The sequence below is a fragment of the Chiloscyllium punctatum genome, chromosome 34, assembly GCF_047496795.1.
Source record: "Chiloscyllium punctatum isolate Juve2018m chromosome 34, sChiPun1.3, whole genome shotgun sequence".
Taxonomy (NCBI): Eukaryota; Metazoa; Chordata; class Chondrichthyes; order Orectolobiformes; family Hemiscylliidae; genus Chiloscyllium; species Chiloscyllium punctatum.
Window position 1 is genome coordinate 68,106,654 of NC_092772.1, and position 15,490 is coordinate 68,122,143.

Sequence of the window (15,490 nt, forward strand, 5' to 3'; positions counted from 1 at the left end):
ATAAGGTGATCAACCAGCAAAGATAATCCACTTTGTGTAACAGGGCCTTTCAATGGCAAAGCAAATACATTTGTCCTCAGGTACCTGCTTCTGTGTCGCCTGTTCTTCTGCTGGACGTCTCCAGCATTTTATTCACAGTCATTACGCTATCTTATGATGCACTCCACTGGAATGTACTTTCATACTTGGATTTAGTGTCACTTCCAGTAAAGGTCCTGAACAAATTCAGCGAGAATCCTCTGGTCATTTCCGACAAGGAATTTGGAATCAGACGATTTGAATCAAGGCTTTATTTGTGCCCCCCCCCCCCCCCCCCCCCCATCACCGCAGATCAACGCCTCAAAACGAGCCGCTGTTAGTATCAAACTGTTCTGTACCTTCCTGCAGTAAATCAGGTTAGCACAGCTCCACTTTCTTCACATTGAAACCAGGGCGGCAATATGAATAGTTTGGAAACTTAGAGAGAGAAACATTGCTGCTGAAGAAGATGATGACGTGAAGATCATACACAGAGTCTGGACAGATCAGGTCACAAGTGTTACTGTCAGCTGCAGTAGGGTCACTGGTTCGGAGTCTGAGTTTGTAATGCCCAGACCGGGATACAATTCCCAGTCAGGAAATGAAGATATATTTCTCTTCTTGTGAATTATCTTATTGAAAACTAACTCCTGCTTCCTCACAGAACACAGACCCAGACCAACCCAGTGATTGTTTGCATCTATCTAGAAGGACAATAGCAACAGACACACGAGAGAACTGTAACCACAAATCACCCATCTCGGATCTCACCTTTCTGAGTTGGAAATATCTCGCTGCTCCGACAGTGCTTTTGGTTCTAGATCCTGGAATGGAATTGAATGATGTCCTACGCCACGAATGAGTTTCGAACAGGGTGGTTAGATTCCCTATCGCTTGGAAACAGGCCCATCGGCCCCACACTATCCCTCCAGAGAGTAACCCACACAGACCCAATTCCTTTTGGCTAATGCACCAAACAATTTTGGCAATTATGCTTAGGAGGTCTACTCTCAAACTATCTCCGAATGTCAGACTTTTCACACAGCAGAAATGGAAAATAAGGGATATTGATAGACAGAGAGTGGGGGCATGTGGAAGAGAGTGAGGTTGATACGCAGAGGAAATGATAGACGAGTAGAGACGCGTATTGAGGGCGAGCCTGAAAATAGAAACTTTCCATTTAAAATGGGTGCTCACTGACAGAAAGGGGAATAAAAAAGAACAATTGAAGGCCAGCGTTTCACCAGCTCAAGGCAACGGAATAGAAACTCTCCATTTAAAATGGGTGCTCACTGACAGAAAGGGGAATAAAAAAGAACAATTGAAGGCCAGCGTTTCAGCAGCTCAAGGCAACGGAATCAGCATTACAACCAGAAAAGTCGGTTGACATTCAGAAAGTTGACATTTCGCGACTAATGTAATATTCTGATAAATATGCTGATTTGCTAAGTAAAACAGACAATTACTCTAGCATTAAAACAATAAAATGCATAACTAGTCTGGTTCTGTCAATCTGAAACATTAAACCTGTTTCTCTCCACAGATGCTGCCACGTTGGTACATGATGGGTATTGGGTGTTGTGTTCTGGGGAGTTTTGTCTGAGTGAGGCTGTCGGTTTATGTGTCTGTTGTAACCCAGTGTGTTCAGAGGAGTCTGACTGTCAGTGCCCAGCAATTTATTTTAATAAAGGGGAGTATGCTTTTCAAATTGCCTCGTTGTGAACTTCGTGTGTGCCAGACATCTGGGAATGAAATCGGGGGGATATCCATTCTTGGCAAAGATATTGTGTGACAGTCCCGAATTGTCACGGACCAGCTGTCCCGAGTAGTAATCCGTCCAGACGGCAAGGTTTGGTGAGAACTGCACAATTGTAATATGACAGGGCTAACAGAAGGCAGAGAGAGAATTTCTAGAAGCAGGGCACTCATCCGCGGATTCCATCAATAAACAGATTCATCTGGACCCAGTCTGTAACCCCAAAAACCGGAAGGAGCGGGAATGAAACCAAATCAATTCCAACTGCCCCAGGACAGCAGCGCTTCACAACAGACTCTGCAGCCCTGAGGATGTCACCCAGAAATGTGAGGAAAATGCTGCAAACCATCTTCCCAGCTCCGCCAAACACGCTGCAGTATGTTTGGAAGCACGGTTTGGAATTGTCTCGCTGCCGTTTGTGTGAGCAGTACATGACATAGACGAATCGCACTCCCTCAAGGTCAGCATGCCAGTGTGTCTGCCAATGGTTCCGCCTTTTCTGTTTTGCTTCTGTTCCACGCTAAGAGCTGTCTGTTTTTGGATTCGCTGGAGTGCTGAGGGGGTAACACAATTTGTGTGGTATTTTTCTTCAGCCAAACTCCACTCTCCCGGAAAAATAGCCAAACGCGCTGAGTAACAAATAGCAAGCGTTTTTTTTTTATCAAATGGTCTATTCAAGCTGGTGTCAGCTTTTGGAGCGTCTCAGAGTTGCCAAGCACGGAAACAGACCCTGCTATCTAACTTGCCACTGCTAAACAGATAACCGAAATTAATCTAACCAATATTTGCCAAAATTTGTCCCTTATCTCTCCGAACCCTTTCAGCTGCCTTTGAAATGTTGTGAGCGCACCAGTCTCTGCCCCTAAATATGACAATTCATTCTGTACACACGGAAATGTCTGTGTTCAAAACAAGTGTCCCTCACATCCCCTTTAAATATTACTGTTCTCACATTAAACCAATGTTATCTCGCATTGAACTCAAGTACCTTGTGAAAAATTACGCCCTGACTCTTTTCTCTGTCCGTCTCCCTCATGTCCTTATAAAATTCTGTAAGGCCATTCCTCAGCCCTGAAGCTCCAGGGAAAACTGCCGAAGCCAATTCAGCTTCGTGCTATTGTCCAAACAGTGCAAACCTTGCAAACCCTTTCAAATACTTTCGAAATTGTTCCACGTTCGTTACTGAATGCGCGATCTGTCAGTGCCTGAAGTGAAGCGATGCTTAAACGCTAGTAATGAGATTTTGGCGGTCTGCGCCTCTGTGGTACTGTGGCCGAGTGGTCTAAGGCGCTGGATTTAAGCTCCAGTCTCTAACGAGTCGTGGGTTCGGATCCCACCGCTACCAGCGGTTGCTCCACTGCAAACAGCTGAACAAAGCAGAACCTCTGTAGGCTGCCTGCGTTTTCGTTGTTGTGTTTGCCGCTGCTCAGGTCAACTGAGTCTGAAAATAGTGTGAGTCCTTGCTGTCGGACTCTCCTCAACCCCTCTGCTTTCGGACATCTGCATGGCCAGTTTCTGTGTATCAAATTGTCACTGCATTTGGCTGGAAGCTTGGTGGTTCGAGCCCGCCCTTAGCACCGAACCACAATTATTTCAGTCCAAGCATTGAGACCACAAGAACTCACCCGAGTCTGCAGCTGGATGTGGCCCCAATCTCTCCAAGGCCCCGCTGCCAACAGAAAGCGGCTACTGCAGCTTCAATCAGCGGCTTCCTGCTCAGCCCTGGGACACAGCACCTGGAAAATCCTTCCCCAGGAACGGCTCTTCCCGTGTGAAAGGGACAACCATTCCACTTTAAATTGGACACGGCTTCAGAGGATTGTTCCTGTTCTTGGAACGTTTCATAAACAAAACTCCTGTCTCGCAAATAAGGAGGGGGAAAAGTTGTTGGCAGGAAGAATAGAGAAAGTGTTGACTGTGAGGACTCTGTCTCGTCAGCAGATAGGATTCCATCTTATGGGCAAGTGGAGACAGCTTTCACTCAGAAACCGAGGTGTGATCAAACACAGTCGGATCGACGTGTCCAAACCAACCCCTACACTGGGTTGCAATACTGCAAGTGGAGCAGAGAGCTGGATTTCTTTAAAGGAGGGAAAGGGCCCATCGTGAGGCTGGAACCTACGGCCCTGAGATGAAGCATCTTATGCTCTACCGACTAAAGTAGCTGGGCCTGGCTCACGATTGATGAGTGTGTGATTTCATACTGAGCATATTTCACCCGGCATTGCAATTTGCAAGGATCCAGTTCATTCCTCCCAATCACAAATGTCATCATTCACACTTTCCATTTCTCAGCTATTATTCCTTCAGAACATTATTATCTATTTAACACTTGTCTCTGGATTTAAGACTCAATATAAATATTTTCATATTTTTATCCTCATCTTTATGTCTCTGGAGTGATTCCCAGTCTCTCTGGCAGACGGTAAATCAATTGGGAAATTCCCGAAGGAAACCCAATCATTCCAGTTTCGAGTGTAAGGAATCCTATCTGCTGACGAGACAGAGTCCTCACAGTCAACACTTTCTCTATTCTTCCTGCCAACAACTTTTCCCACTTCTTATTTGCGAGACAGGAGTTTTGTTTATGAAACGTTCCAAGCACAGGAACAATCCTCTGAAGCCGTGTCCAATTTAAAGTGGAATGGTTGTCCCTTTCACACGGGAAGAGCCGTTCCTGGGGAAGGATTTTCCATGTGCTGTGTCCCAGGGCTGAGCAGGAAGCCGCTGATTGAAGCTGCAGTAGCCGCTTTCTGTTGGCAGCGGGGCCTTGGAGAGATTGGGGCCACATCCAGCTGCAGACTCGGGTGGGTTCTCGTGGTTGCAGTGTCGGGACATGGTTGGTCTCAATGATTGAACTGAAATAATTGAGGCTCGGTGCAAAGGTCGGGCTCGAACCACCAAACTTTCAGACAAATGAGCTGACTATTTGAGACACAGAAACTGGCCATGCAGATCTCCGAAAGCAGAGGGATTGAGGAGAGTCCGACAGCAAGGACTCACACTGTTTTCAGAGTCAGTCCGAAGCAGCTGTAAACACATAGGGCGTGCTCAGCTTCTGCTTATGTTCAACTGGGCAGTAGAACATCAGTTATCTTGGTAGCGGTGGGATTCGAACCCACGACTCGATAGAGACTGGAGCTTAAATCCAGCGCCTGACACCACTCGGCCACGCAACCTTACAGATTACAGAAACAGAATGTCAAAATTGTCATTACTAGTGTTTCAGCATCGCTTCACTTCAGGCACTAACAGATCGCGCATTGAATAATGAACGTGGTGCAATTTCGAAAGTATTTGAAAGGGTTTCCAAGGTTTGCACTGTTTGGACAATAGCACGAAGCTGAATAGACTTCGACAGTTTTCCCTGGAGCTTCAGGGCTGAGGAATGGCCTTACAGAATTTTATAAAGTCATGAGGCAGACGGACAGAGAAAAGAGTCAGGGAGTAATTTTTCACAAGGCACATGAATTCAAAGCGAGATAACATTGGTTAAATGTGAGAACAGTAATATTTAAAGGGGATGTGAGGGACAGTTGTTTTACACACAGCCATTTCCGTGTGTACAGAATGAATTGTCATATTTAATGTCAGAGACTGGTGCGCTCACAACATTTCAAAGACAACTGAAAGGATTCGGAGAGATAAGGGACAAAATTTGGCAAATATTGGTTAGATTAATTTCGGTTATCTGTTTAGCAGTGGCAAGTTAGATAGCAGGGTCTGTTTCCGTGCTTGGCAACTCTGAGACGCTCCAGAAGCTGACACCAGCTTGAATAGACCATTTGCTAAAAAACGCGTGCTGTTTGTTACTCAATTAGAGCGTTTGGCTATTTTTCCTGGAGGGTGGATTTTGGCCTGAAGAAAAATACCACACAAATTGTGTTAACCCCTCAGCACTCCAGCGAATCCAAAAACTGACAGCTCTTAGCGTGGAACAGAAGCATAACAGAAAAGGCGGACCCATTGCCAGACACACTGGCATGCTGACTTTGAGGGAGTGCGCGTCATCTATGTCATGTACTGCAGCGAGACAATTCCAAACCGTGCTTCCAAACTTACTGCAGCTTTAATGCATTGTCAAGTCCCAGAAAGTGCTCAAGTAACTTACAACAAAACAGAACAACAATGAACCATGAGAAGTGAAGATGACCAATTCCATTCTTGATTAAATTGGGTCAACAATGCGCTGGTCCCTCCATCTGATGGAGAGGACCAATCCCCAGCCTCCCTGACCAGGACAGGAATGAAGGAAACCAGAGAGCTAGAACAACGTTTCACACCGTGATTGCCCACCGTTTCACCACAGCAACAAAAACCAGCGAACAGATTCAGTGTAGGATCTGGTTTCACATCAGCAATGAAATATCAATCCCCACTCACTTTCAGGGAAAACGGTGCCCACCGTAAATTGTCTGGAATAGACAATAGACAATAGATGCAGGAGTAGGCCATTCTGCCCTTCGAGCCTGCACCGCCATTCAATATGATCATGGCTGATCATTCCTAATCAGTATCCTGTTCCAGCCTTATCTCCATACCCCTTGACTCCACTATCTTTAAGAGCTCTATCCAATTCTTTCTTAAAAGAATCCAGAGACTGGGCCTCCACTGCCCTCTGGGGCAGAGCATTCCACACAGCCACCACTCTCTGGGTGAAGTAGTTTCTCCTCATCTCTGTCCTAAATGGTCTACCCCGTATTTTTAAGTTGTGTCCTCTGGTTCGGCACTCCCCCATCAACGGAAATATGTTCCCTCCTGCCAGAGTGTCCAGTCCTTTCATAATCCTATACGTTTCAATCAGATCCCCTCTCAGTCTTCTAAACTCAAGGGGACACAAGCCCAGTTGCTTCAGTCTTTCCGTGTAAGGCAATCCTGCCATTCCAGGAATTGACCTCGTGAACCTACGCTGCACTCCCTCAATAGCCAGAATGTCTTTCCTCAAATTTGGAGACCAGAACTGTACACAGTACTCCAGGTGTGGTCTCACCAGGGCCCTGTACAGCTGCAGAAGCACCTCTTTGCTTCTATACTCAATCCCTCTTGTTATGAAGGCCAGCATGCTATTAGCCTTCTTCACGACCTGCTGTACCTGCATGCTTGCCTTCATTGACTGGTGGACAAGAACACCCAGATCTCTCTGAACAGCCCCTTTACCTAATTTGATACCATTGAGGTAGTAATCTGCCTTCCTGTTCTTGCCACCAAAGTGGATAAACAGACATTTATCCACATTAAACTGCATCTGCCATGCATCTGCCCACACACCTAACTTGTCCAGGTCACCCTGTAATCCCCTAACATCCTCATCACATTTCACCCTACCACCTAGCTTTGTGTCATCAGCAAATTTGCTCATGTTATTGCTGATACCATCTTCTATATCATTTACATATATTGTAAAAAGCTGCGGTCCCAGCACGGATCCCTGCGGTACCCCACTGGTCACTGCCTGCCATTCCGAAATGGAGCCGTTAATCACTACCCTTTGTTTCCTATTAGCCAACCAATTCTCTATCCAATCTAGTACTTTGCCCCCAATCCCGTGCGCCCTAATTTTACTCACTAACCTCTTGTGTGGGACTTTATCAAAAGCTTTCTGAAAGTCCAGGTACACTACATCCACTGGATCTCCCTCGTCCATCTTCCGAGTTACATCCTCAAAAAATTCAAGAAGATTAGTCAAGCATGATTTCCCCTTCATAAATCCATGCTGACTCTGTCCTATCCTGTTACTATTATCCAGATGTGCCGTAATTTCATCCTTTATAATAGACTCCAGCATCTTTCCCACCACTGAGGTCAGACTAACTGGTCTATAATTTCCTGCTTTCTCCCGCCCACCCTTCTTAAAAAGTGGCACAACATTAGCCGCCCTCCAATCCTCAGGAACCAACCCCGATTCTATTGAAGTCTGGAAAATAATCACCAGCGCATCCACGATTTCCCGAGCCACCTCCTTCAGTACCCTGGGATGCAGGCCATCAGGTCCCGGAGACTTATCAACCTTCAGACCTAACAGTCTCTCCAACACCAAATCCTGGCAAATAGAAATTCCCTTAAGTTCAGGTCCTTCAGCCACTGTTACCTCAGGGTGATTGCTTGTGTCTTCCCCAGTGAACACAGATCTGAAGTACCCATTTAATTCCTCTGCCATTTCTTCGTTCCCAGTTATATATTCCCCTGCTTCTGTCTTCAAGGGCCCAATTTTTGTCCTAACTATTTTTTTGCCTTGGACATACCTAAAAAAGCTTTTACTATCCTCCTTTATATTCTTGGCCAGTTTACCTTCGTACCTCATTTTTTTCTCTGCGTATTTCCTTCTTACTAATCCTCTGTTGTTCTTTAAAAGCTTCCCAGTCCTCCGTTTTCCCGCTTATCCTCGCTAAGTTCTACTTTTTCTCTTTTAACCTTATATGTTTCTTTACTTCCCTTGTCAGCCACGGCCGCCCATGTCTCCTCCTGGGATCTTTCTTCCTTTTAGGAATGAACTGATCCTGCATCTTCTGCATTATTACCAGAAATATCCGCTATTGTTCCTCCACGGTCTTCCCTGTTAAGGTATTGAACTTTGGCCAGTTGCTCCCTCATAGCTCCATATTTCCCTTTATTCAACTGAAATATTGTCACTTCAGATTGTACCCACTCCCTCTCAAATTGCAGATTGAAGCTTATTGTATTATGGTCACTACTTCCCAATGGCTCCTTCACTTCGAGGTCACTGACCAATTCTGGTTCGTTACACAATACCAGATCCAGAATCGCCTTATCCCTGGTCGGCTCCAGCACCAGCTGCTCTAAAAATCCATCTCTGAGGCACTCCACAAAGTCTCTTTCTTGAGGCCCGATACCATCCTGATTCTCCCAGTCTACCTGCATGTTAAAATCCCCCATAACAACTGTAGTAACATCTTTGCGACAAGCCAATTTCAGCTCCTGATTCAACTTACCTCCAACATCCAGACTACTGTTTGGGGGCCTGTAGATGACTCCCATGAGGGTCTTTTTACCCTTAGTGTTTCGAAGCCCTATCCACACTGACTCTACATCCCCTGACTCTAGGTCCGCCCGCGCAAGGGACTGAATATCTTCCCTTACCAACAAGGCCACCCCACCCCCTCTGCCCGTCAGTCTATCCTTACGATAACACGTGTAGCCTTGAATATTCATTTCCCAGGCACTGTCCCCATGAAGCCACGTCTCAGTTATCCCCACAATATCGTATCTGCCAATTTCCAAAAGAGCCTCAAGCTCATCCACCTTGTGTCTAATGCTTCGTACATTCATATATAGAATTTTTAATTTGTTACTGCTCTCACCCTTCCCCTCAACCCTTATTTCACTCAACTTTACAGCATGATACCTTTTCCAGTTTTCTGCCTACTTGATACAGTTGTCTTTCTTGACTTCTCTTGTTCTAACTACCCCTTCAATTTCCTTTTTAAGCATCCAGCTTGTCCCCTCCCCCCCGCTACTTAGTTTAAATGTAGCGGTGTTGCAGCAGAAAACCTGCCTGCCAGAATGCCGATCCCTGTTCTATTAAGGTGCAAGCCGTCTCTCTTGTAGAATTTATGGTTACCATAAAATATACCCCAGTGATCCAAGAACTTGAAACCTTGCTTCCTGCACCAGTTCCCCAACCACAAGTTCACGTCCATTATCTCCCGGTTTCTGGCCACACTAGCCCGAGGAACTGGAAGCAAACTGGAGATAACCACCTTGGACGTCCTGCCTTTTAGCCTTCTTCCTAGTTCTGCGAAGTCTCGCTGTAGTATGTTCCTCCTCTTCTTCCCGACATCATTTGTGCCGACGTGTACCACCACCTCGGGCACTTCAACCTCGTCCTTGAGGATGTCCTGCACTCTGTCCGCGATGTCTTTCACTCTAGCACCAGGAAGGCAACACACCATCCTTAAATCCCGTCTGCTGCCACAAAAACCCCGGTCAGTTCCTCTCACGATGGAGTCCCCTATTACCATGGCTCTATGCGATGTCCGACTCTTCCGCTCTGCTTCTGCGGCAACTTTTGATTGACAAACATAGCCGCCTTGCGAACTGGCAGTGTCATCAGACTCTACTGTTTCCAAAAGCTTCAACTTGTTCCTGACAGGAACTTCTCCCGGCGTCTCTTGCACCTGTCTCCTCTCTGCCTTCCTCATCGTCTGCACTCTTCTGCTCTCTTCTGGCATGATTGGTGTAATAACATCACTGAAGGTCTTGTCCAGAAAGATCTCGTTCTCTCGGATGAGCCTAAGGTCTTCGAGTTCTTTCGTCAGTGCTGCAATATGCTCGGTCAATTGCTGAATGTGCACACACTTTCCACACATATACGAGCCAGACACACCAGAGTCGTTGACCTGCCACATCAAACACGTAGCGCACTGAACCAGCTGAGCAATCATGTCTTCACCCTCTTCAACTGTGGCGTAATCTCTTTACTCAACCTCCTTATCAAGATTCCTGAGCTGAAGCCTCACTCTTCGATCTAAACTTCCTTAGACCCTCTTCCTATGGCAAGTCTGTGGACTCTTAATTAAGGTTAGAGGAGGAGGGAGGGAGGGAGTCCCTACTTTGTAGGACCTGGGGTTTAGAACACACCCACTCTCATAACAATCACTTACCTTCCCGACCGGCTTTGCGCTCCGTCTGAACTTCCGCCCAGCTCCCGCCGCTCTCTTTCCATTACAAATATGTCCATCACAATCTTATTCTTTTCTGTAAAGTAAATTCATGACAGGGATGGTGTGACAGAGAAGTGATGTCCGTGGATATGTAATTCAGAGGCCCAGGTTACTGCACAAAATACACTGTTTTAAATCTTACCTTAGATATGTCAAAACTTAAATTCATATGACAGGAATTGGAAATAAACGATAATTTCACTAATATTACAATAACAGCACCAGCATTTCGTCAATACTTTTATCTATAGCACTGATATCCTTTGGTAAAGAAATCTAGCATTATTATTGGACTGTCTTAAGACTGACGTCAGACCCACAACAATGTGCTTGGCTCTATACTGTCAGAAGGAATGACCTCACAGTAAAGGACACTTAGTGAAGTCAATAAATTCTGCCCTTACCAACGATGCAGACATCCCATGTCATAACAATATTGAAGTTTATATAAAACAAAGAATGATGCAAGAGATCAGAAACAAGAAAACACGAACGAGAAGCTGCCGCAGTAACTGTTCAGATTTGGCACCCGTGGGTCGAGGGCAAAATAGAATTGACATTTCGAGTCCGCTGACCTACCATCATAACTGAACACAGCTTGAAAATATGGTGATTGATGCTGGTGACAGGGATGTCTATGATGAAGGGGATAAGGAGTGAGTTGAATAGACAGAGAAACGAGAGATAAAAGAAAATAAGCAAAAAACGGGATTGAAGATGATCAGCTGGAATGGAAATTAAAAAACGAGGTTAATCTTATTTATTTTTTCTCCTGTTCCCATATTACTGAAAATCATGCCCATGTAGGGTATAAATCAAGGTTCCTGTTTAAAGTGAGTTATGTCAATTTGTCTGTCTTCCCTGAATGTGATCATCCTCCTTTATTCATTAATGGGATGCTGGGCCAGTATTTAATTCCCTTTCATCATTGTCCTTGAGAAGTGTTGGTGAGCTGCCTTCCTGACCCACTGCTGTATGTGGGCTGTAAGTAGTCAGTGCTTAGTTTCGTTCGGTTTCATTTCTTTGATGTTTGTAGTGAGTAATGTAACTGAGCGGCTGGTTTGGCTATTTCAATGGGCAATTCAGAGCCAAATACATTGTGGAATTCACATGTCAGTCCGACCAGCTGAATGTGGTAAATTTCATTCCCTGAAGAACATTAACGTGTCAGGTAGGATTTTCTGATAATCGGCAATGGTTTCATAGCTTCATTTGATTTTATTGAATTCAAATGCCACCTTTTATCATGGTGGGATTCGAATCCAGGGTGGGGTCAGCACCCGGGTCCCCGGATTAATAAACTAGAGATACTACTGTTAGGACATCGTCTTCCTGGCATCTCTGACCATCTCAAATGGCAATCGTGGTGTTAATGTTTGTGTGGCTGTACTTGAAACACAGCTGTTCGCAAGGCAAAAGAATGATTTGGTAAAACATACCATCCTTCTTCATTTTGAACTAATTGTAACGTTAAAGAATCAGAAAGGCCGTTGGCGAAAATGAGCTGTGTTCCTTGGTCAGGAGTCACAAACAGAGTTCATACCAGGCAGCAAATAATCAACACAGTAAATTGTATACTGTCCTTCATTGCAAAACGATTCAAGATTTGGAGTGAAATACTTTCCTGTCATGCTCGAGTGTTGTTCAGAAGGTACTTGGGGCACTGTGTACAGATTATCTCTCCTTTATAAGGAACGATCGCCTTTTCACAGAGAGCCAGTGTAAAGGCGTTTCACCAGAATAATTCGTGTGATGATGGGATCATGAGAAAACAGCGAAGGAAATAATCTGTATCACGACAAAAGAAAAAAAAAAGTGTTTGCATTAAACCTTGAGGGTAATGGACCAAAACTCATTATTTTCAAAACAAAACATTGATAGTGTTAAATAAAGTATGTATTTTCCCATAGGCAAATATTTTACTTAGATTTGATTACTTACAGTGTGGAAACAGGCCCTTCGGCCCAACAAGTCCACACCGACTCGCAACCCACCCAGACCCATCCTCCTACATTTTCCACTGTACCTAGCACCTTGGGCAACTTAGTAGGACCAATTCAAATAACCTGCACGTTTTTGGATTGTGGGAGGAAACCGGAGCACCTGGAGGAAACCCACGCTGTCACGGAGAGGATGTGCAAACTCCAAACACAGATATGCTGGAGGCGGGAACGGAACCCGCCTCGTGTGCTGTGAGGAAGCAGTGCTAACCAGTGTGCCACAGAGCCGCCCAGAGGTGCCGCCTATATAGGGAGAAAACGATTAGAAGAATGTGGGTAAAGTGTAGGGAAATGGGGTTAGCATGGATGAAGATTTAGGTCAGCATGGACCAGTTTGGGCTGAACGGCCTGTCTCCGTTATGTTAGACTCTACGATTCTATGATATTATACGTACCTGCGTGGGACCTTATGTTGGCTAAGCGAGAGCTCCAGGCTCTGAATGAACTGTCACTGTCTCAATGAGCAGTTGGTGTGTGATCCTGCACTAAACGTTATGTTTTCACAAACCTGTCAGCAGCCACACTCTGATAGAGTTCGCCATTCCCAGCAACTTCTGACCTCCATGGAGGACACTAGCCTACCTTCTGGGAGATGCCTCCTTGAGACCTGGCACAAACTGTCCGCAATCCCTCCTCACTGTTAGCAAATCATAGTGTCGTTAATATAACGCGTGAGCACCATTAACAATGGAGCCAGGAGGAACAACATCGGCCAGTCTGTCTGTGCAGTCTCTGCTTCATTTGTTTTGCAATGTTGGAGCATCAGTGACATCGTATACAGTCTGGACGGGCTGAATAGTTTCTTCTCTTTATGCATTAGTGTTTCGAGGGACAGAAAGTCCTCCTTCTGGTCTCAGGGAAAAAAGGTTCACGGACATTATTGGGCGACCCTTGGTTCCTGCGTACCAGCGTGATGTACTGACTGAGCTCATTATCTTCCTGTGTAATAGCAGGAAAGCAGGGGCATGGAAGAACACAGAAAGTCAGACAACATTGAGTTCTCCAATTTCAAATAACCTGCCTTCCAATCCCCCAACTCCATTCCCACCTCCTTCTCCTTCCTTCCATTCTAGCTACCCTTCTTTCAGATTCAGCTGGATTCAGTTCTCCCATCGTCCAACCCAGTGGTACCCCTTTAACCTGTGTTCATCTATCCCCACCTCACCACCCTGTCTCCTCCTCCCTCATCCTGCCTCTTTATCTGTAGCTCCCTTACCCCACTCCAGTCCTGAATATTTATCCCCAAGCAGTTAACTTCTCCACCTCCTGATTTTGCCTTGCTTGTTGCGTTCTTCCAGCCTTCTGCCTGGCTACTTCGCATTTCAACATTTGTCGATTTTTTTTTAATCGCTTCCAGTGTAATCGGCTGGAGAAAGCGAAAGGGACCGTGTCTGTTCTTATCCAATAGTTTTGATGGGCTGAATGGCTCTGTCAAATTTCCGTGAAAGCAGCTTAAGATGCTGCATGAGCTTCGTTTTTTTAACGAAGAAATGTGCAGGGTCTGGTCTCACTTTTGCATGAATGTTCCGGACAGTTTTACTGCATGAGCTTGAATGTTGTCCAGGTTTTGAAACTTTAGCTCCTGAGGAGGTGACACATTGTTCTGAACATTGTGTGATCTTCACTGAACATCCCCAGCTCTGAAGGTATGACGGAGGGAAAGACATTGATGAACGAGCTGCAGTTGTTTGTGCCGAGAAAGTTTCCCTGAGGCTCACCCACAGAGATATCCAGGGATTGAGAGGATTGGTCTCCACCAGTCACACTGTGTTCTGGATGATCCAGCCAATGGGGAGTTTACAACTGATTCCCATTAAGTTCAATTTTGTTCAGTCTCCTTGACACCTTGCTCAGTCAAATACCGCCGTGATGTCAGGGCCAGTCAATCTGACGCTGTGTTCATATCTATTGTTCATTTCAATAAGTCATGGTATATGTGTGGAGAGTGTTTCCTTCTCTCAGAGGGTAGTGAATGTTTGGGGCTCTCTATCCCAGACAGTTAGGGGGAGCTACATCATTGAAATGCTTGGAGCACGGCGTGGTGTTAACGAAAATTGACACATCAGGGAGTTGAATGCTACAAAGAATTGGGCATAAAAGAGAAATTGTGGCTGAGAGCGGATCAGCTGTGCCCTTACTGAAAGGAAGGGCAGGTTTGCGGGGCTATACAGAGATCGTCTTCTTCCAGTCTTCCTATTGTCCAGTCACTTGGTGGCCTCTTACATTTCCTGTGTTACTAACTTGAAGTAGCTGAATAGACTGCATGATCTACTCTGGGTACAATTTTACAGGCTCGAGTGGCTGACTGGCCTCCTCCTGTTACCGTGTATGTGTCCAAGGCCTGAAAAGGACCATCCTGTTCTGGTGTAACTTAAATCCATATAGATTAAATCTACTGCCCTTGGAGAAAGTAAGCACTGCAGATGCTGGAGATCAGTTAATATTCTATGATGACGTAACCAGGAAAGTTGATTCGGCCTGGCCGGTAGATGTTGAAAATTGTGGTGCTGGAAACACTCAGCAGGTCATGCAGCATCCGAGAGGCAGGAAAATCGCTGATTTGGACATTTCTGATGATGGGCTGATGCCCAAAACGTCGATTTTCCTGCCTCTCCGATGCTGCCTGACCTGTTGTGCTTTGACAGCATAACATGTTTCGACATGTACCGGCCAGACCTCGTCAACTTTCCTGGGCACGTCATCATAGAACTTTAACAAATTCGTCAGGTACAAACTTCCACTCATAAAGTCACGCTGACTATTCCGAATCAAATTCAATTTTCCAAATGCATGTCCAACGTATCCCTGATAATCTTCTCAAGTAACGTAGAGATGTTAAACTTCCTGGTCTATTGTTTCTAGATATTTGCTTTTCCAGTCCTTCTTGAATAAGATACAAAATTTGTTATCCTCAAGTCTTCAGGGATCTCAGCTGTGGTTAATGATGATCAGATTTATCAGCCAGGGCCTATCAATTTTTTCTCTAGCCCCTTGCAGTTTTCTTGTATCAATCTGTTAAGGACAATGAGATTTAT

The 15,490-nt window shown here is 45.3% G+C and overlaps 2 non-coding genes across 2 annotated transcripts; one reads left to right on the plus strand and one right to left on the minus strand.

Annotated features, from left to right (window-relative positions):
• The first annotated feature begins 3,037 nt into the window (after nt 1-3,037).
• On the plus strand, nt 3,038-3,119 carry trnal-uaa (transfer RNA leucine (anticodon UAA)). The gene has a single exon. It is a non-coding gene; the product is annotated as a tRNA-Leu (tRNA).
• A 1,752-nt stretch (nt 3,120-4,871) lies between these two features.
• Nucleotides 4,872-4,953, minus strand: trnal-uaa (transfer RNA leucine (anticodon UAA)). The gene has a single exon. It is a non-coding gene; the product is annotated as a tRNA-Leu (tRNA).
• Between the last annotated feature and the right edge of the window lie 10,537 nt (nt 4,954-15,490).